The sequence below is a fragment of the Apium graveolens genome, chromosome 1 (genome assembly GCF_009905375.1).
Source record: "Apium graveolens cultivar Ventura chromosome 1, ASM990537v1, whole genome shotgun sequence".
In the NCBI taxonomy this organism is placed as follows: Eukaryota; Viridiplantae; Streptophyta; class Magnoliopsida; order Apiales; family Apiaceae; genus Apium; species Apium graveolens.
In genome coordinates, this window is record NC_133647.1 from 148,796,942 (window position 1) to 148,817,874 (window position 20,933).

The 20,933-nt window shown below is 33.9% G+C and overlaps 1 long non-coding RNA gene across 3 annotated transcripts; it reads left to right on the top strand.

Annotated features, from left to right (window-relative positions):
* The first annotated feature begins 12,054 nt into the window (after positions 1-12,054).
* LOC141721166 (uncharacterized) lies at positions 12,055-15,963 on the top strand. Of its 3 annotated transcripts, none has more exons than XR_012574667.1 (5): positions 12,055-12,304; positions 14,686-14,893; positions 14,977-15,072; positions 15,388-15,545; positions 15,757-15,963. It is a non-coding gene; the product is annotated as an uncharacterized LOC141721166 (long non-coding RNA). The 3 variants fall into 3 exon arrangements; XR_012574672.1 differs by having other exon boundaries at positions 14,765-14,893; XR_012574671.1 differs by having other exon boundaries at positions 14,785-14,893.
* Positions 15,964-20,933: the final 4,970 nt, after the last annotated feature.

Genomic DNA, 20,933 nt, shown 5'->3' on the forward strand with positions numbered 1-20,933 from the left:
AGCTGCTAGGTTATAATGAATAATGTATCTCGATAATGATAACATATATAGTGTAAACCCAAAGTCTGTGTTTATATACTACACAATTACAAGATAACTTCTAATTGATATGGAATATAATTCTGTCTCCTAAATTATATCAATCAGATATCTTATACAAGTCTTCCAGTCTTCTAATTCTTTCCATGCATATCTTCTTTTGTTTTAGTCTCGATCTTCTACTTTAAATCAGCTTCCTTCCTTAACTGTAAGTCCTCCCGTACTTAAGTTCTGATATGACCTTAAGTCCTGATATTATGTTCCGACTTCCCGTAAGTTCTGATTTCAGTAAATCCTGATATTTCCTGTTTGTTAAGATCTGAAAACTAAACATGAAACATATTAGAAATGACATCTCAAATATATCTAACAATCTCCCCAAACTTGTAAATTATGCAAAATATACAAGTTAATAGATTTGATGATATCAAAAACATTTAAGTTCAAATGCATAAAGAATTTAACTGAATAACTAACTACAACTTACAGTCCTTGTAGCTTTTACCAATTTCACTGAGTCAATTTAAATCCATAATGATTCTAAACAAAGTGTGATATCAGCTTTTCTTCTTTAATCCTCAGGACTTGAGAGAGTGTAGTCTTGACTTGCTTCATCTCTTCATTCTGACTCCCAATCTGATAGATTGCAGTCCTTATTGTAGAGATATGGTTTCTTTCTAAACCATTGTCCAGTCTTATTACCCTAGGATGAGAAGAGTCTTCATTGTAACATAGACATTTCTCTTTCAGTATTACCTCAAGCTTAGCAGAATCCTTCTTCATAGGAATTTCACTTCCTTCATCTTCAACAATACATGGAATGAATTCTGTAAATCTTGAACCAAAAATTCTTGCTTTATCTCTGATGGTCTTCAATATGAAGTGTGACCATCTCCTGGTAATATTAGACTTTACCTCTAAAAGGTAATGAAAGAATTGAAGTTCTTTTAGAGTTTTGTTCAGTACATCTGATTCTAACATCTGATATGTCTTTCCATCTTCAAGAAATAAAATCAGATTTTCTTTGATGTTGTGCTTATCATGAGTATCCAGTACCACTTGAACACAGATAGCCTTGTTAAGGTGTTTCTGAGCAACATCTTCAAGAGGTTTGTCAGTTAGTAAAAATGGATCTCTTATAGCAACTTCAAGTCCTGTTTTGATTTTAGCTTCATCAGAACCTAGTCCAGCCCTGTCTCCTGGTTCTCTAGCATTTAACCCAATAGACATGAAATCATACATCAATTGGCTTTTCTTTGGATCTGATGGTTTGACATTTTTCCACAGAAGTTTCTTCTTATCAGCTACTTCTATTTTGTCTAAATCAACTTGAGCACTGTCAGAGGTTAACTTCTTGACTTTATCAAAACTTGCTGCTTTTGCTTTTGCTTGCTGTTCTTCACTCTGAACAACTTGAGCTTTGTCAGAGGTTGTCTTTGATTCTTCGGAAATCTTCTTTCTTTTCAGAGTTTTAACATCTTCTTCAGTCAGAGTATCATCATCATGAATTGTAGTTTGATAGACAAGATCTATCACAACTGAAGGTATTTTCCTCTTTTGAAACTTTGTAGGTTCATCAACCTTTTCCTCTCCTTTCCATTTAGGATCAATCTCAGATTGTGATCTTGTTTTGGGCTTTGATGCCTCAGAAATTGTCTTCTCTTTGATCACAATACCTTTCTCCTTAGGCCTTGGAGGTTTCTTTGCAACAGAAGCTTTTGGCTTTAGATTTGTCTTTTCAACTTTAAATCTAGCTTCTTCCTCGAGATTATCTAAATCCATTCCTGGATTATGTTTCAAAAACAACCTTCTAGTAATTTCTTCATCAAGTGTCTGAATCTTGGGATGCTTTTAGTAGACACTAGTCTGCTTTCCCTTGAGCTTCAGAGTTTGCATGAACTTTTGAGAATCTTGACTTCCACCTTGTATCAGAACATCAGGCTTTGTCAAACTTTGCTCATCAGAACTTGATCTCAGATTTTGAATTTCAGTACTTGCTATCAGATTTTCAGTTTGAGCAGCTTCAGAACTTGTCTTCTTTTGAGTAGAAGATTTGCTTGCATCAGAGTTTAGTTTCACTTTGCTGCTTTGTTTACTCTGAGCTTGACCTCTACCCTGACTAGGGTTTCCCTGGTCATCAGTTTCATCATCTGTCTTTTACAGTATTTGATCATCTGAGCATTTTGACTTAAGAACAAAACACTTGCATCCAAATACATGAAAGTATTTCAGATTTGGCTTCTTTTTCTTCACCATCTCATATGGTGTTTTTCTATCATAGATTTGACTCACACTTAACAGATTGTGTTTAAGTCCTGAGACAAGAGTTACTGATTCAATGATGACATTCCCAAGATTGATATTGCCATATCCCAGAGTTTTTCCCATGTTGCCATCTTCATAAGAAACTCATGGGCCAACTTTCTCCACAAAGTCTGATAGCAGGGCTTTATTTCCAGTCATATGTCCTGAACATCCACTGTCCAGCACTAGGGTATCTTTCCTGTTGCCCTGCAATCACAAGGCCACTAATGTTTAGTTTTAAGGACCCAGACTTGCTTGGATCCTTTGGTCTTTTTAAGTTTGTTAGCATTTACAGCGGCTTTAATATCAGAGTTTATGCTAACATGCTGTTTATCAGAACTTATAACAAACTTTGCATCAGACTTTACACTAGAAGGAATTAAAGTAACTTTCTTCAAGGAAGGTTTTATTTGATAATAATCATAGTACAAACTATGATATTCCTTACAAGTATAAATGGAATGCCATAAACTACCACAAGGAAAACAAGGATTTTGTGGCTTAAACCTAACAGACTGACTCTTAATTCCTAACTTAGGAGGTAAAAAGTTTATATTCTTATTCTTCTATGCAAAAAGAAGCAAGATGGTTAGAGTTTCCACAGTTGTAATATTTCTTTCTAGGAGCATTAGGAACAGACATATAATTATTGCTTTTGTTCACACCTTCCTTTCCATTCCTATTTTTCCTAGCTGCCTTTACCTTGTTGACATTCCTAATTTCTTTCAGCTTATGCTTAAGCTGCTTCTTTGTCATTAAGCCTATATTAACTTCAGCTGGTTTATCCTGTTCTAATTTGTCAGAAGTTGACTTTTCCTTAACTTCTGCTACAGACTCTTTCATCTTTTCAGAATCAGACTTTACAGTTTTAGCTACAAACTTAACAGGATTCACCTTTGGCTTAGCAATCTTCTTAACAACAATTGGCTCAATTTGTTCAGTTCCTTTTTCACTTTTATCATCTCCATAACCTAAGCCCTCTTTCCAGTTTCCACTACTTAATAAATTCTGAGTTGTTCTGCCAGAGTTAGTCCAAGTCCTGATAATCTCTCTTTCTTTTTCTAACTCAGTTTTTAGAGATTCATTCAATTTTAGCACTTCATCTCTAACATAAAAATCATCATCTCTATATTTCTGAGTTTGATAGAACATAACTAACTCTTTTTCTAAATAATCATTCATTTTCTTATAAGCAAGATTTTCAGAAGTTAATCTTTCACATGTTAAAGTTTGATCTCTGTAACTAATAAACATGGTTTTAAGATATAATCTCAACTCAGTAATATCATTAGTATGAAAAGCATAGGTTGTTTGAGGTACCTTCAATTCAGCAGTTTCAGGGCTGCCATCAGCATTTGCCATCAAGGCATAATTCACCTCATCTTCAGAATCTGAAGAGTCTGTCCAGCTTTTCTTCTTTGTGATAAGTGCCTTGCCTTTATCACTTTTTCCTTTCTTGCAGTCAGGAGATATGTGGCCTCTTTCACCACAATTGTATCATTTAACATTTGAGTTGTCTCCTCTGTCAGACTTTACACTTTTGCCTTCAGACTTTCTGAACCCTTTCTTATCAGCACTTACACCTTTCCTGGAAAACTTCTTTCCCTTTCTGAATTTCCTATAGGCTATCTTTGTGATACCCTTTACCATAAGATCACACAATTTCATCATCTCTGTATCAGCATCCATTTCTGGAAAGCTTTCAGTTTCTGAATCATCATCATCAGAATATGATGACTCTGAATCAGACTTTATGATGAGAGCCTTTTCTTTGCCCTTCTTTGAGACAACAACTTTAGGAGATTCCTCCTCAGCCTTAAGAGCAACTATCCTGGACTTTCTCCCATGTTTCTTTCTCCTTTGATCCATCTCAAGTTCATAAGTCTTGAGCATACCATAAAAATTTCATCAAGAGTAGTTTCATCAAGAGCATAGTTGTCTCTTATGGTAGAAGACTTTAAAGCCCAATTTTCAGGAAGAGCTAAAAGGAATTTCAGATTTGAATCTTCAAGATCATATTCCTTGTCCACCAGTGACAGATCATTCAAGAGTTTGACAAACCTGTCATATAATTCAGTTAATGACTCACCAGCTTTTGAGTCAAAGTGCTCATACTCTTGAGTGAGTATAGTCCTCCTGTTCTTTTTGATTACATCAGTTCTCTGGCATCTTGTCTCCAAAGCATCCCATATCTCCTTTGTAGTCTTGCAATTAATTACCCTATTTGACATGACATTATCAACGGCACTATGCAGCAAATGCCTTACCCTTGCATCCTTCGCAATAGATGAGATGTCTTCAGCTGTGTACTCACATTTCTCCTTTGGTATGGTCTTTGTTGGTTGATCTGCAACTATAATAGAGAGCTTGGTTGGCTTATATGGTCCTTCATTAATCCTATCAAGGTATTCTGGATGTGTAGCTTCCAGAAACATAGCCATCTTCACTTTCCATATGGGATACTCAGAAGGTCACAGTATGGGAACCCTAATAGTCTTATATCGACTGTGGATTTGAGTTTTTTTAGTTTCTTCAGTTTTGGTGGGCTTGGTTGGAGTTTGTGCTTCTTCAGACATGATTGTTTGGATCTTTACTGCATGTGTGTTAACATATAAGCTCTGATACCAATTGTTAGGGCACACAACACTGTAGAAGGGGGTTGAATACAGTGTTATTACAATCAAATCGATCTTGAACACATGTAACAGTAAACATATATATTCAATATAATAAACTCTGTTACAATAGAACTGTTCTCTCTCAGTGATGAACAAATATCACTAAGAGCTGCTAGGTTAATATGAATAATGTATCTCGATAATGATAACACATATAGTGTAAACCCAAAATCCGTGTTTATATACTATACAGTTACAAGATAACTTCTAATTGATATGGAATATAATTCTGTCTCCTAAAATATATCAATCAGATATCTTATACAAGTCTTCCAGTCTTCTAATTCTTTCCATGCATATCTTCTTTTGTTTTAGTCTCGATCTTCTACTTTAAATCAACTTCCTTCCTTAACTGTAAGTCCTCCCGTACTTAAGTTCTGATATGACCTTAAGTCCTGATATTATGTTCCGTCTTCCAGTAAGTACTGATTCCAGTAAATCCTGATATTTCCTGTTTGTTAAGATCTGAAAACTAAACATGAAACATATTAGACATGACATCTCAAATATATCTAATATACTCAGATTATTTTCTCAGGTTTACTAACCTGCGAGCTGCGACCAGTACTACACAGTACTAGTACTTAACCTGTACTTAAACCAAAATAACAAAACTTGGTTTCTTTTGCTTATTCATTTACTTCTTTTTTCTTTTTCTTTTTTTGTTTTGTTTCCTTTTTATTTTTCTTTTTGTTTTCCTTTCTCTTTTTCTTTTGTTTTCTTTTCTTGTTTTCTTTTTCCTTTTTTTTCCTTTTTTTCCTTTTTTTTCCTTTTTCTTTTCTTTTAAGTTTAAACTGTAGCTAAATTAATTTATAAAATAAACTTAAAAATAACTTAAATAAATAAACTAATTTAGATTTATAAAATAAACTTATTTGAATTTTATAGAATAAATCATTTTAAGTTTTTTAAATAAATTATATTAAGTCCATTAAATAAATTTATTTAATTTAACAATTAAACTTTGAACTACGCCACTCCCTCTAGCTGTTTAGTTGCATACCCTGCGCACCTCTTCTCGTACTTTAATAGATTAACGTTCAATCCAAGTACGTTCCTCAACATAACAATTCTTCTAGACGTAATACCCGGATTCCTTTCACGAGTTGTTAACGTCTAGTGCAACTGGTCTGGTTCACAGACGACTAACTCTGATTCAGGTCTTCGTATTATAGCCTTGATTACATTGTTAAGCTTGCCTCAATTTTATCACTTCGGAAAATGACTGTCAATAAATAAATGTACTTTCACTGGAATCTTTTATGGTACTTTAGACAACATCTTCATTGCTACTACAATCTTGAATGCTTCATTCACTGTTCTTCACTGACGCTTGAACATATAAATAAAATCCATTCAGTGAGTATAACTCCAAGACTGCAGCTGTCTTCTTTAACCTCCGTCTATACCTTATCTTTAATTCTTCAGATTCCTATGCTTCAAACACTATCTATCTTCAATCAATGTTAATACACTGAAATCTTCTCGCAACACTTATACACTGAATCTTCATCATTTCTGAAACCTTGAAAGTCTTTAACCTTTATGCTTCACTGATGCATGATCATATTAATGAACTTCTTTCAGTGACCTGTAAATAGACTTCAAGCCTTCTTCTAATATTTTGATTCTTTATATTTTCCTTGTCTTCATTTCTTCTGATATCTTGTGTAGTCGTAGTATTATTAACCTGTTCTGTTCTAGTGTTGTTCTCATGTTGAATTATCACATAACTGTTCATATAGCTTCGCAGTCTCACCAACAAGGGGTGAACATCAAAGAAGCCCCAATGATAAGGTTGGTGAGGTCAGTGTAACCTAAGTCAGCCACACTACAGTCTCTCAAAAGACTATAATGCTATAAAATGATATTAGCACATCTCTAGTTACATCCTCCCAAAAGGATGTGACTATTAAAATAGGCTCCAAACTAGGAGCACAGGCCAAGAGGGGTAGGAACACTAAAGACTTATCTTAAACCTATATCTGCACCTTCTCAAAGTTAGGTTGATGTGGCTCCAGTAAATGTGGAGTCACAGTCCCACTCTCTAACAATCGAAACACCTCAAACACACAACTCTCCAACTATCTCTCTGGATATGGACATGATTTCTACATCAGTTCTTGATTCTCCATCTCTCTGGATATGCTTCACTGCATTTATCCGTTGATAGTCACAACTACACCTTCAACAGCTATTTCACAGTAGTTGACAGTCTCTACACAAAAACTTGATATTTCAAAATCTTTTACAAGTGCAGATAACTTGGTAGTTGTTTAATCACTTCTAGGATTGAGGAAAGTAAGTGAATTGAGAGAGAGGCTGGGTTGCTCCCTTGAAAAAGAAGAGGATGAGAGTTCAATAATGCACACTATTTCTTCCAATATGGCAAAAGTGAGTGAGAAGACTTCCACCTTAGTAGGTGAAGGTGAGGGTGTGAGGATAGCGAGTTAGGGGGACCCCCCCTGATGCAACAAAATAGAGAAATTGAGAAAAAAAGGGAAGTACTGAAGAATGGATGTGAGTCAATGAATGTCAGTGATGCTGAAAAGGAAAGACTATACCAGCAACATTACAGAGCTGTTATAGATTCTATTTCCTTGGATGCTGAGACATTTACTCATCCTGTAACAGCCTATCAAATATTGGTTGTTCAGCGCAATGAGGATGCAAAGAGAACATTGAATTTAGTACACAACTGAATCAATGAAAAGGGCCAAAAATGCAATCTCTACTATGCCTCCTGTAGCTGATGATGATTTTGAGTATGAAGCCGGTGATACTGATAAAGAGTTTGGTGAAGATGCTGGTATGGACATTGGGGAAGATGCATGCCCTAGTTCTACAACTAATACTCCTGATTGGATGCTCATCAAGGAGTGCAACTCTCATCATTTCAACTCTACTCTTTTCAATCTTATCTCAAAGACTCAAACTGCTTTAACAGCTACTTCCAATGCTGGTACAAGGTCCCTTTTGCAAGCACATCTAGAGTCTCTGTAACTTTATAGAATTCAACATCTCAAACATACTCTAGACTTGGATGATCTAAAACTATTAATTGATGAAGTCAAAAAGGACATGTACAAGAAGCTGGATGAGAAGCTTCCTGAAGCAATAATGAGAGAATTACAATAAAAAGCTCAGGAAGGAAAGTGACCTATCAAGAAAAGTTGAGGCCTTGGGTACAAGAATGTCTAATGTTAAAGATTCCTTGGCCAAGATATTTCAAGGTCAAGAAACCCAAACTAAGCTTCTCCAACAACTGGTGGCTGCACAAACTTCAACCTCTACATTTCTCCTTGATGATAATAAAAATAGGGAGAAGGATGTGCTTGTACAAGTAACAAAGGTAATAGTTCCATATATTACTTTGCCTAAGCCACCAGTAAAAGGGGAGTTGGACAACATAGACCTCATCAACCTAGCTGCAGCTGAGTTGAAGCTTAAAGAAAAGAAACAATAAATAGATAAAAGGATAGCTCAAGTTTTTGGCTACACTACAAAATCATCAGAATCTGTGAAACATCTCACACAGTTGAAGCCTCTCACATTAGATGAATTGAAGCTGGGAAATGGTGCAAAGGAGAAACATCAATTATAAATGAACTCAAGCCAATTATGGTGCTCAAGCCTAAACATTCAACTTTCAGATTTACAAGTAAACACCCAATGGTGCTAGATTATTCACCTCCCAGGCCTGATGAGCAGAAACTCATGGGCAAATCTAATGCTAGCTACAAGACAACCAAGGATGCAGCTTTGAGAAAGAGAATAACATGAATTTATAGACACGGTGAAATGATCTGTATAATGAGTGAACATCCAAAGTTTGTAGAAGCAAAGAAAGAGGAATCCTTGAGGTTAAAGTTAAATTCAAAAAATAGGTAAAAGCAGGCTGCTAAGAAAGCTCAAAAGAAGATTGAGAAGCCTGCTAGTGACACTACAAAGGAATTGACTGATGAAAAAAAGAGAAGCCTGACTGGTAAACATGCAAAAGAGTAAAGATGAGAGCTAAGAGGCCAAGCAAAATTTTAGAAGAGAAGACTAAGCCATCTCAATCTCTTCCTACAACTCAATTAACTATGCCCACTGTGGAACTAGTTGAAGTCAAGGTGTATCCTGAGGTAAACTATCATGGTGAACCAATAGTGACCAATAAAGAACCTATAGATTGGGAGAGCTTACCAATTCCTGATTTAAACATCCCTTTTCCAACCAAGAAGAGAACTCCAAGAAGGAAGAAGAAGCCAACCTACCTCCAACTAAAACCATCTCAAAACCACAGAAGCCTACTGTCAACAAAGATGATCAACTCTACATCTGTGACAACAAAGAATTCACTGATATTTAACTCTACTTGGATGAATTAGAAGAAGTAAGAGGAATTCATGCTTCTAATAAACTTCCAGAGAGATTGGTCTTCAAATACAAGGATGGTTATGAGAGGATATGGCCACTCTACAAGATTCTTGAGGAAAGCTACAATGTCTTAATCAAAGTATTTTCTGCGATGAAGAAAGACTTTGGATTCACAAAGGTTGCTAAATCAGAAATACTTAAAAAGATAAGTCAAATCAGACAAAGCTGGAGAGATCCTAGTGCACTACCAAGGGTTCTAACTATTCTTAATACTAGAGATAGAGTGCACTTGAAACCCTTACTTAATCATGGAGTTTAGAGATGAGAAGTATGTCAGAAGATTTTTCAGAGTTGAAGACCATCTTAAAATCTCAAGTAATGAAACTCTCAAGAAAATGCATGAGATGTTGGATATCAATGAAGAAAATGAACCTGAATTTTACATATAACTTCAACTCTAGATTGAGGAAAATAATGAGAAAGTGGGAAGGAAAACAAGGGAATCAAGGAAAAGCAAATCATCTTCTCAGACTTGAGGAGCACCTTGATAATAGCCTGTAAACTTCTTTTAACCTTCTTTGTACATTTCTATTGTAATGCAACACTTTACAAATTGTCTACTTTTCAATGTATTATTCTTTATATGGTGTTTTGTTATCATCAAGTCAACCTAAATTTATGCATATAATTCCATTAGACATACATTGGGGGAGAGTGTTAGGAATATGTTGTAGGATTGATGATAACTCACCAAAATACCTCAACTAAAATTGTTAAATGTCATTTAGTAGCCTTCAACGGATAACCATAGTTAGTCTATCCATTGAAGGGGTATCTAATATTAATAAATATTTAGCACATTCGGTACACTATGATAGCTGATGTATTTTTTAGTTATTATAGTTTCTAAGTCATGTTGACTACTTGCAAGATATACAAAATAAATAGGCTGAGTGTAAATATAAAATGCCTTATGATTTTGTATAAGTGAAAGAGTATCAACTGCTAAGGAAACATCTTCAACTGCTAAACTACAAGCTTCAACAGATGACTCTACAAGCTTCAACGGATGACTCTACAAGCTTCAACGGATAACTCAACATGCCTTTAACGGATAAGCTCTTCAATTGATATCAGATAAAGCTTCAACGGATGCTATCAAGAAAGCTTCAACGGATGGAACTAGTACAGTGTCAACGGATAACAACAATAAAGCTTCAACGGATAACGTCAATAAAGCTTCAACGGATGATCAACAAAAATATAGCAGTTGATAGTGACTTGACAGAAGCTGATAGAGTCACATGAGTTGATAATGCAAAAAAGGAATGTGGCAGCCTGTTTACAGGTTTTAGAAGAAAATGAAGCATTTCCATTTCCATGCAAAATAGGGACGTTCAAAGATGCTATATCTTACTTAGATTGCATTGGACAGAGAAATGAAGAAGCATGTGCTTGGACGTAGTTGATATGAATATTATTCTTGTCTTATTGCAAATGTAAACCTTATTCAATATAAATCAAGTGTAGCATTTATTTTTAGAAAGCTGTATCTTTGGAAAACATTCTCAAGTTTTAAGTTGTACAAAAATACTTGTAAGCAGCTGTGTGCATTTTGCATCTCAGAGATTTCTTCAAATATACATCTCTGGCGGAAAGACAAATCCCCAGAAAGTAATTAAATTGTGTGTTTATTTACTTTGTGTTAGTAGAATACTTCAGAAACTTAATTCAAAAACACAGTTATATATCTATAAAGAGTCTTTAAGGAAACCAAAAAGAAACAAGAATTCTATTCAACCCCCCTTCCGTAATTCTGCTGTTGTATTATGGGAAATAACATCTATCTTGATTTCTATAAATCAGATTTTGACGATTTTACAGCCCACGCGAAGGTTATGAAATAATATTTAATTCAGTAATGGCTTAAAAATTTTGTCCAATTTTTTTCTAGAATATTAAGAAAAATAGAAATTATGGAATTTGTAATATTATTTTATTTATATTAGGATTCGTACTTTTTTTGGTTTAAATCATTGAAAGTACAGGAAATTCTATTCAACTTTGAATACATACTTATAGTTGGTTACAGAATATTCCTTTATTTTAAATCTAACGGTTATGATCAATTTATTTAAAGATCTAATGGTCCATATTAAGTTAGTATCACTACGCCATAGATGGCCTATCGCAATGGTTTAATCATGTATGTTATAAAATTATATTACCTTAGCTATGCTCATCTTAGCCTACCGCAACGTAGTATTTTTGATGTTACCATAGCCTTTACAACATGTTAATATAGTTTCAAAGTGTTACATACGGTAACATGTGGAAACTTATGTTATAATAGGGTGTTAATGGATAAAAACGTAACATTTTATAAACAATTAAATATATATAATTATTTGACTTTAAAATTAATCGGTTTTGATAATATTATTAAATATAATATTAATATTAGCTAAGATTGCTAAAATATTTTTTTGTTAAATTTTGTAAACTGTACTATATGGTTACTATAATTTTTTATTAATAAAAATTTGAACACTATTTAAACTTAAAAATTTATTAAAAATAAAAAAGGTGAAATTAGCAATGTTGGGCTTTATTGGGCTTTTATCAGGCGGGCTACAGTAGGATTAAAACTTTTGGAGAAGCTGCAATTTTTTAGACAAGTCAAAATTTCAGACTCTCCTCTCTCTCTCTCTCTCGGTCGCTCTCTCTTCTCGCTCTCTCTCTAAGTTTTCAATTGAATTGAATCTAATCATCAATGGACATACTACCTCACATATCGATGATTCGAGCTAGGGTTTTATATTGATAAAATCTCTCAGATTCGATCTTCAAACAAAATTAGGGTTTTAAATTGGAATTGGGGTTTTTTATTTACTGCGAATTTGGGGTCAAATCAGCTTGCGGTACTACCTCTCTCACTATCTCATTTTGTGTGTATATGTATATACTACCTCAAATTGGAATATATATATATATATAGTAACTAATTGTGTTGCATTGTGTGAACTATTCGGGACTGTTGTGTAATATTTGATTTTCCTTAGAGGGAGAGGTTCTTCTTAGGTTTTCAAAATGCTGATTTTGTTATTCAAGTAAAGTTGTCTTGATCCAGTTTGTTATGTCTTTATCTAGTGGCTTGATATACTTGACGTTAAAGCTGCTTCTATTTATGAATTAATACTTAGGTTATTTTGGATTGATTTTTTTTGTTAAGAGTTTGTTTGCTCATTGCTTGTAATTTTAATGGCTATTGCAGTTAAGAAAAAAATATTATATATATAATTAAGATGACTAGTTTAAAACCTGATAATTGTTATGTGAATTGGCGAAAAGAGAATAATCTGTAAATTTAAGTTTACTAGAAACTATAATAATCTGTAATCTGTCATTTAGCCAAGGGTTGTAGTTTATCTGTTTAAAGTGTTTATAAAATCATAATATAGGAATGATATTACAGTAAAACTAACTTGTATGCATAATGTAGCAGATTCAATGTATTAATGTGATACTTGAAGATACGGATATAACAAAATTTTTAACAGAATATGTTAATTATACTTCTATAGAGAACTTGGTTCTTGGAGCAGGGAAGGACCCTGCTCTCCTTGTTCAAAGTAGGGAGTTTCTTAAGGTACATTGTAGTTTATGTTCTTAGAATTTTAAGAGCATTTTCCTTGTATATAATAACACTGTTATGTGACTAATTTATAGTGGATTTTCTTTTAGAACTTTGCGTCAAGAGCATACATGATATTTTGTTGTGTTTTTGATGGACATGGCCTTATGGTCTCATGGTTGCTAAGAGAGTCAGAGATTCTCTCCCATTAAAACTGAGTACACACTGGGAATCTGTGTGTTCCTAGTTCTAGAATCACTGAGAGTCAGAGACTCTCTCTCTGTCTCTCTCTCTCCTCCCACACTCTCTCTCTCTCTCCCTCCGACCTCCCTCTATCCCCCTCTCTCTCTACCTATACCTATATATATATTTCCATTGTAAAATTATGCATCTCAATTTTTGTCTTTTTTGCTAATTATGAGTATAAATATTTATAGATCTATCTAGATCAACACTTTCACACACACATATTTATCTATTTATTTATTTATTGAGCTCAATTCTTTTTGCTTAGATCTGTGTGTTTTTTGACTAAATGTTCAGTTTTAGATATGAATATATGTGTTTGTGTGTGTATAGTTTAAAATGCTTGACATCTTTGTAGTACCGGTTATATTAGATCTGATTGTTGTAAATCTGAATTGTATTGTTTGATTGTGTACAAGTTTGAGGTTGAAATGTATTTTCACGATTACGAGGTGTCGGTGATTAGATTTATGAATAATATTTAATTTCTGTCTCGAGACTAGATCAGTTTTAAGTAGTTGGCTTTGTAACTATTTTCACCTAAAAGTTGACCTAAATAACAGCTTATTTAACTTTTTAAGTTTGGATCAGTTCTTCTGGCACCACATCGTAAATATACTAGATTAGCAACAAGTAGCTGATATTATGAAATGTGGAAGGAGTTATTCTCGTTGAGGCAATAAACATCACAAAAATTGTCCTGTTACGTACATGTGAATCTGTCAACTTGATGAAAATAGTCTTACTAATTAGACACTGTTATAGAACTTGAAATTGAGAATTTAGTGTTTTAGTTAGAGTGATGGTTGTCTTGTAGTGTTATAGCCACTGGCTGTGGTAAGCTTTTTTCTACTCATTTAGTCATTTGCAATTTTATAGTTTTGTATTTATCACGCATTTAAAACATTGTTATGATTAGTAGTTAGTAATAAATTAACATGTCTTATATAAGAAGGATAATTAGACTACTCAAATGTAGATGACATTTTGACTCCATATTAATGTGAGATTTGACCATTTTTCAGTACTATAATTTGTTTAATTAAATTACCGACTTGCTTGATTTATATTAGATGAAATATCACTGATTGATATACTACCCTCTGACATATAAGACGATGTTTGTGCTACAATATCCATACATGAACTCAAGAACCATAAGTTCTGTTATATGTATGTATAGATAATGTTAGATGTGTGTGTTTGTGCGTATTATACATTTATACATGGTTCTGCTTTGTGTCGGAGAGGACGGCACCATGACGAGTTATTATGTACCTGGATGACAAGTAACCCTTTCCAGTAAACAATTTGTTGGATTATGCATTCTATTTGATGGACGCCAATGTTTTTCTTCTATCATTTAGCCAAAGGTTGTAGTTTATATTACAGTAAAACTAACTTGTGTGCATAATGCAACAGATTCAATATATTGATGTGATACTTGAAGATACATATACATCAAAATCATTAACAGAATATGTTAATTATACTGCTATAGAGAACTTGATTTTCTTTCAGAACTTTGCGTCAAGAGCAGACACGATATTTTGTGGTGTTTTTGATGGACATGGGCGTTATGGTCACATGGTTGCTAAGAGAGTCAGAGATTCTCTCCCATTAAAACTGAGTATGCACTGGGAATCTGTGTGTTTCTAGTTCTAAAATCACATGTCTAAGTAGCTAACGTTATATTATCTATATTCTTAACAGAAGTAAACATGTTGTACCTGAAGTCACCTGCAGGAGTTGGATTCTCATTTTCTTCGAATAAATCCTTCTTTGACTATGTTAACGATGAGATGACAGGTTTAGATTATATACTTCATTTACATTATCTTGCTTTCAGTTTTTTTATTACAGTTCTTGTACTTTTCCTAGTAAAAAAAAGGAAAGTTGATTAAGATTACTTTAGTTTCCTTTCTATTTTTAGACAAGTAGTTTCATTTCATTATGCAGAAAAGTTAAGTTCTATGATAATTCCTGCTTTTATTAGGTAAGAATCTGACATGTTATTCTTATCATTCTTTTAGATTATGAATGTACTTTCTTTATCCATACATAGTTGTATAATATGTTTTGTGGAAGCCTCTGTGTTGATAGAGTTGTCTGATTGTGGTGCAGTGGTGTTTGAGCTGGAGCCTTTCTTTCCTGAGGAGCACACCCAGAGTTACGAGGTCAAGAAGCAGCTTTTCAATTTTCAGAGAATGAGCAGCAAATAAAATACAGAGAAATATCAATTATTGTGTGCAAGTTGCAAAATTTTGATGAATAAATCTAATGTAAGACTTATTGTTATTACACTTATATTATCTCATATTGATAGGTCATAGATGTTGCATGAATAACGGTACTATCTATTTTGACAAGTGATTTATAAATTATGTTCTCATGAAATATTCAATAAATGTATAGATTAGAGTCTTCTGCTTCCCTCCCCGACTTTTTCTTAATATTTCTTAATATGCTATTCTTCTTCTGTATGTGTGGAAGCCTGGAAGAATTATGAGCTATACCTCCTGGTAAACTTTGAGGATACAAGTTAATTTGCAGTGATATTGCCATACTTTCTGTCTCTTCAGTCTTCACTGATAGACAAGCTCGTGTTATGTATTTCCAGTGACAACGCAAAGTCCTGAACAACAAAGATAGTTGCTAATGCGTTAATTTTACTTATGTTTTTGTTAATTGGTATATTGATCTGAATCTAAAATTTTGTTAATTGATGATGTATTAATTTTTGCTAAATTTAAATATTATCATCTTCTCTACACTATCTCCTACTTTTTCTTGTACTTATAAGTTATGTTAGTGTTAGGGGTTGGGGTTGGGTAATTTTGTAGCGCAATTTGTGTTGTCTAACTAATTTGTGCATTGTTATCTTTGGGGTATCATACAGTTAGGGACATGAGTGGACCAAACACTTGTGTCTGTTGCGTCTGCAGTCGAGGATAATGTGAAGAGTTTCTAGTGTTACTATTTTATTAAGTTTATCTTTTTTCTAATGTTTAGTAAAGAACCTGAACTATTTTGTTTAGTTAAAATAATTGTTGTTGTAGTTTTTGACATGTGATGGTTTGAATGTTTGAGTTGGTTTAGATGTATTACATTTTATGGTATGTAATGATATTTTAGGATTGTTCAATTTTGAATAGAAGAATTTCATGTAGTATTACTTTTTACGTATGAAAAACATATTAATGGTATATATGTTCAATTTACAAACAAATCCTGTCAAATTAATATAATACAAAATATTATAAAAAATGGGGCCCGCCTGTGGGCCTAGATATGGGCCCCAAAAGTGGGTCCCATTTTTTTTTGCAAATTCAAAATGCAAAGGTAACATACATAATGTGATACTATAGACATACATTGACGTTACCTTTGATGTCTATTGTAACACAAAAGTCCATGTTGCACCAGGGCAAAGGTAATGTTACCTTAGGGGCCAAAGGCAACTAAAAAAAGCAACTTAAATTTTATGTTACCTTAGGTCTTTTGGGTGGCTATGGTAACATTTTCTTGGCCTGTTGTAACATTTTTTGGGTGTTGCTGTAGGACATCTATGGCGTAGTGTATTACATGGACCATAACTACAAAATTTTGGATTAGATCCCTTATACATACTAGCTTAGAACCCGTGCGATATACGGAATTTTTTTAAATATTATATAATTTTTTTTAAATAAATTGAAATCACAACTTTTAAGATGCGGAATTAGTTTATTTAATTTTTTTTATATGATATGATAATTAATAATTATACATATGCACATATATTTGCATAAAGATCTAATTGTCCATATTCAAGTGGTAGTACAAGGACAATAACTATTAAAAATTTGGATAAGATCCCTTATGTAATTCTGTTATTGTGCTGTTGGGAAATAATAATTGGTATTAGAGCAAGCTCTTAGTATACAAAGAGTTCAAAGATCAAGCAATCAAATAACATGAGAAGGAAGGATGTTGGAGTCTAGATTCCATTTCTGGACAAAGACAACTATCATCATTGGAAAGTGAAGATGTACCATCATCCACTCTCTCAAGATGAAAGCTATATCAACTGCATAAATAATGGACCTCATGTTCCTCGCAGGGCTGTAACATAAGCTGGTGAGGCTACTGGAAATGAGAAAACTGTTCCAAAGTTTAAATTAGAATGGACTGATGAAGATATTGAACCAGTCTATAAAGATAAAAAAGGTCCATGAACACCATGTTCAATGGTCTGTATCAAGACATGTTTGACAATGTCATAAACTACAAAAGAGTCTTCAGTAGATTTCAAAAGTTGTTGAATAGACTAGAGTTGTAGAAAAGAGTCTACCAAACCAAGGATTCCAACATAAAATTTCTAAGGTCTTCATTAAAGGAATGAAATCCAATGATAGTCTCTTTCAGAAATTCACAAGAGTACAAGGATTTCACTCTTGAGAGATTGTATGAAATTTTGAAGACCTATGAGCTTGAAATGGAACAAGATGAGCTGATAGAGAAAGGAAGAAAGAAAGGTGGGTCTGTGGCATTGGTAGCTGAGCATGAGAGAATGGTGGAAATGAAGGTTGAAGCTGCTAAAATTGCACCAAACATTAATGTTTGTGAAGGCAGGTCTGAGATAGGCAAGGGAAAAGGGTTGATGGCTGAAGATGAAAACTGTCCAAGCCAAGATGACATGGATGAAGTTAATGAGCATCTAGCCTTTCTGTCTAGAATGTTTGAAAAGCTTAAATTCAAGAAAAATTTCGGAGATGTGAATCCTAACAAAAACATGGTTGACAAAACCAAATTCAAATGTTTCAAGTGTGGGCTACGTGGTCATTTTGCAAATGAGTTCAGAAAGCCAAATTCTGAAAAAAAGGATTTGAGCCTGTAAACTACAAAGTTGCTCAAACAGAAAGAGAAGGCATTCATAACTCAAGAAAATGACCGGGCAGCTGATTGAGACGATGCATATGAAGACATGAACTATGTCAACCTTGCTCTCATGGCCAAGTCAGATGAAACAGAGGTTAGCTCATCTAGCAATCATGTAATCACTACTAATCTTTCACATATTTCTAAAGATGAATGCAATGATGCTATTAATGATATGTCAATTGAATTGTATAATTTGCGTGTCACACTTAAATCACTCACAAAAGAGAACACTAGAATTAAAGAGAATAATCGGTTTTTGAGTGATAGAAATGTTGTGTTAGAAACTCAATTTATTGAGTTTGTAAAATTGAAAATTCAGTGTAAAATTGCTAGAGATGAGTTAACAGAGTATTTGAAGAAAGAAGAAATTCTGAGAAAATAGCTTGAATGAGAACAAGAAGTCATTAAGGCCTGGAAATCTTCTAGGGATGTTAGTGCACCGATTGCTAAATTTTAAGGGACTGAATTATTTTGTGAAGAAGCCTGGAAGAAAGATAAGAAGAAACTGAACCCGGATTTAGTTGATGGTTTGTCAAGGGACGTTGAATCAACAAATGATGAAGCTTAGTCTTTAAAAGATGAAGCTCATCCATTGAAAAAGAAAAAGGCCATTAGCCAAGGAAAACTAGCAAAGCCAAATGAGAAATATGCTTCAGTAACAAAGAATTTTATCTCAGGAGAGTCAAGAAAAACCAAAAATGCTGGTAAAGTGAATGTAGGGCATCTGTCAATAAACAATCGAATGAAAGGTTAGAAAATATTGAGGGTAAAATAGAATCTAGAAGAAAAACTAATAGGAATGGGAAAGTAGGGATTAACAAACACAACAACTACACTCATGATAAGTATGTACACAGAAAGACATGTGTGAAGTGTGATAGTGTTAATCATCTGTTTACTAATTGTAAGTCTGTTAAAAATACACCCATGTTTGTATCTCCTTCTTTTCCTAACAGGACTATGTCACCTATGCATGCCATGCATGTTATGCCTCCACAGAAATCACATGCACATTTTGCTAATATGTCATTTGCACACAATCCTTACTATATTGCATTTAATATGCCACAAATGCCATATACCATGCCTTTCTAGAATAACATGTGTGCACAACCTATGCCATACCATATTAATCATAATATGCTTGATAAATCTCAAACTAATAATAGGTTTCAAAGTTCTACTCCCTAGATAAAGGTTGATCTTGAATCACCTAAATCTACTGGTGGAAAGTCCAAGATATTTAAGAAGAAAGCTAACAAGTAAGGACCCAAGGAAACTTGGGTACTAAAATCAACTTGATTTGGTTTGGATGTGTGTAGGGAAATAGAAAGAATCTATGGTACTTGGACAGTGGATGCTCAAGGCATATGATTGTAGATTCTACCCCGCTAACAGAGTTTAAGGAAAGAGCTAGACCTAGCATTAGCTTTGGAGATGACATCAAAGGATATACTATGAGATATGGCTTGATTTCAAAAGGGAATATCATCATTGATATAGTAGCACTAGTTGATGAAATCAAATACAACCTTTTGAGTGTCATCCAACCGTATGATAAAGGCAATCAGTAACCTTTAATTCAGAAACCTGTGTTGTCACTTGCAAAAAGGACAACAAAGTGGTCATTATTGGAATAAGGAAAGGAAATGTGTACTTAGCTAACTTTAACTCCACAGATGCAGATTCAATTGCTTGTCTCTTTAATAAAGCAAGTCATGATGAAAGTTGGCTATGGAACACGAAGCTATCTCATTTAAATTTCAAGACAATGAATGAATTGGTCAGGAAAGACCTTGTTAGAGGCATCCCTCAAGTTGAATTTCTAAAGGATGAACTACGTGGTGCTTGTCAGAAAGGAAAGCAAAAGAAAGAATTATTCAAAATGAAGCTTGAAATAACAATTAATGAACCATTACAATTGTTGCATATAGATTTATTAGGACCAGTCAATATATTGTTAATTTTTAAGAAGAGGTATTGCCTAGTGATTGTAGATGATTTTTCAAAATTCTCATGGACATATTTTTTTGGATCAAAGGATGAAGTAAGTGAAATCATCATCAATCACATCAGGCTAGTCAACAATCATCTTGATCTCAAAGTCAGAAGAATCAGAAGTGACAATAGAGCTGAGTTCAAGAATTCTACAATGAGGTTGTTTTGTGAAGAAAATGGAATCATGCATGAGTTCTCATCTCCAAGGACACCATAGCAAAATGGAGTGGTTGAGAGAAAGAACATATCATTGATTGAAGCTGGAAGGACTATGCTAGAAGAATCAAAATTGCCAACATATTTTTGGGCTGAGATTGTCAACACTGCATATGACACTCAGAATATTTCTTTGATCAATCAAGCCAAAGGCATGACTCCTTATCAATTGTTCAAGAAAAGGAAGCCAACACTGTGACGGCCTCAACCCCGGGGTCAGGGGCTGACGTCACCAAAAATATGATAAACTATAACATAAACTACTACATAAACTTTTATTATAACACACGACCCCAAACCAGGAGCCGAGGCAGGTTCAAGTATTATTTAGGTTACAACACAACACTAACTTATTCAAAATCAGACATCCTCACTTATTAAAACAACTCATCAGACCTCAGGGTCTAATACAAACTACCTCAGAGGAGCCGGGACCGGAGGCTGACACTCTACGCTGACCTGGTCTTCTAGACATCTGTAATAAATAAATACAAAACAAGCTGCAAGGGTGAGCAATACATTGCTCAACAGTA